This window comes from Hevea brasiliensis, unplaced genomic scaffold (genome assembly GCF_030052815.1).
Source record: "Hevea brasiliensis isolate MT/VB/25A 57/8 unplaced genomic scaffold, ASM3005281v1 Scaf723, whole genome shotgun sequence".
NCBI classification, from domain to species: Eukaryota; Viridiplantae; Streptophyta; class Magnoliopsida; order Malpighiales; family Euphorbiaceae; genus Hevea; species Hevea brasiliensis.
In genome coordinates, this window is record NW_026615277.1 from 1,128 (window position 1) to 3,628 (window position 2,501).

General features: G+C 36.2%; 1 non-coding gene across 1 annotated transcript; it reads right to left on the reverse strand.

Annotated features, from left to right (window-relative positions):
• Positions 1-1,183: 1,183 nt before the first annotated feature.
• LOC131177722 (small nucleolar RNA R71) lies at positions 1,184-1,291 on the reverse strand. The gene has a single exon (XR_009147053.1). It is a non-coding gene; the product is annotated as a small nucleolar RNA R71 (small nucleolar RNA).
• Positions 1,292-2,501: the final 1,210 nt, after the last annotated feature.

Consider the following 2,501-nt stretch of genomic DNA (forward strand, 5'->3'; position numbering starts at 1 on the left):
TAAGGCACTCTTTGTCTCACTCGAAAGGGAATTCAAAGGATTTAAGAATTAATCTCCTTAAAACCCATAAGTTTCATAAAATTGGATAACCGATTTAAATCCCAAAATAGCTCGAATATGAAATCCCGAACTCCGGAATCGCCTTTTTACCATTGTTAATTTTCAATTGAATTTAATTGATAGCCATTTTCAATATTGCCATATTTGAACTTGCTTATTCCAATTTGATGCAATTTTAGTTTAATGCAATACATTGTTAAATAGAATATTGATTTTGCACATATAGATTTTACACTCCATTACTCATCAATTCACTTCTTTAATTTCATAGATACTCCGATTTAGTCAACTTTTATATCAAAAATTCAATCATTAACACGACTCCTCGTGGGATCGATATTTTTCTATACTACTTGTACGACCCGTGCACTTGCGGTTGGGACGCATCAAGTTTTTGGCGCCGTTGCCGGGGAGTTGTTTGTTTAAGATTGAATTCTTGATTATTTTAGTTGTTTTTAGTTTTATTTTTGTTATCTTTTCAATTTTGTGTTTGTTTGTTCTTTTTCAGGTACTTTTAATCTTTTATGAGAAGAGCTAGAAGCTCAAGTGACACAACCTTACTGTTCAATCCTGAAATTGAGAAATTTTGTAAAGCCAACAAGAAAGAAACCAGAAAAAGGAAGGAAGCTTTGAGAGAGATTGAAATTGAAGCAGACATGGCTGATGAAAGAATTAGAATTGGTGTTGGTAATGCTGGAAATGGTCAAAACAATGAAAATGAAGCCCAAGGAGAAGAAGTTGTTAATGCAAACGTGCCTAGGGGAAGTATGATGGATCATGCTTTTCCACGTTTTGATGATTTGAGAGAGAGCATAGCAAGACCAAGGATTGATGCAAATAGTTACAAGATGGATTTTGGAGTTCTTCAAATGATTCAAAATTCTCAATTTGGAGGACATCCTTCTGAAAATCCACACACACACCTGAAGAAGTTTGCTATGATTTGCGACATGCAAAAACAACCTGGAGTGTCAGATGATGCAGCAAGATTGAAGCTATTCCCATTCTCTTTGAAAGATAGAGCATTGGATTGGCTTGATTCTTTACCTCACAACTCCATTACAAATTGGGAGCAACTCACTGATGCATTTCTTGCACAATATTTTCCACCTGGAAAAACTCAAGAGTTGAGGAATCAAATGACAGCTTTCAGACCAAGAGAAGATGAAACTCTTTATGAGTCATGGATGAGATGGAAGGAATTAGAGAGATTATGCCCACATCATGCCATTCCAAAATGGATGATAAATCAGAATTTTTACACAAATGTCACTCCTGCAATTAGAGGGATTATTGATGCTCAAACAGGAGGAGAATTTATTATAAAGCATGAAGATGAAGCTTATGAGCTATTGGAGAAAATTGCAAAGAATACTCATCTTTGGAGTAGTCCAAGAGGACCACTCCAACTCAAAAGAGGCAAGTCTTTGGAATGTATGATCTTGACCCATTCAACATGATTAATGCAAAGTTTGATGCACTTACAAATGTCCTTGCTAAGAAGATGGAAGATTTGAGTATGTTGGTTAGTTCATCATCATCGGCTGGAAGTTCACAACAAGTGGCTTATGCAGAGGAAACAACCAGCTGTGGAGTAGATTATGGAGAACAAGCGATATGTTGGTAATTATGGAAACAAACAAATGGGAATTCTTATTCTCAAACTTACAATCCAAATTGGAGGAATCATCCCAACTTTTCATGGGGAAATCAGCAAAATCAAGTTCAAAATCGAATTTTCAACCACAACAAGCAGAGTCAAGTTCCATATCGATAAAATAGGCAACCATTGCCTAATTTTCAAAGAGAAAAATATGAACCCTCCACCAAAACAAAGAAGAACGAAATTCCACCATGAAGCTTTATTGCAACAGATACTTGCTAACCAAAATAAGCATGATGAGGAGATGAGAGAGGTGAAAGCAAGGTGGAGCAGATGCAAACACACAACAGAATCTTTGGAAAACCAGTTGCACAACAAGCATCCTCCTCAAGTGCTAAGTCTTTTGGAAAGCTTCCAAGTCAACCGAGAAAATCCAAGAGAGCGATGTCAAGCTATTACTTTAAGAAGTGGAAAAGTTATAAATGATGAGAAGAGTGAAAACAGTGAGAAGAGAGAAAATGAAAAAGGAACTGATGAGAGTGAAAAACAAGAGAGTGCAGAAAAATGTAAAGAGGAAATTGAAGAGAAGGAAGAGAAATATATACCTCCTGAACCCTACAAGCCACAGCTTCCCTTTCCACAAAGATTTCACAAAGCCAAGCTTGATAGGCAATTTGGGAAGTTCTTAGAGGTTTTGAAGAAACTTTACATAAATGTGCCTTTTGTTGATGCTCTTTCACAAATGCCCTCTTATGCAAAATTCTTGAAAGAAATTCTCTCAAACAAGAGGAAACTTGAAGATGATGAAAGCTGTAGCTTTGTGAGAAGAATGTAGTGC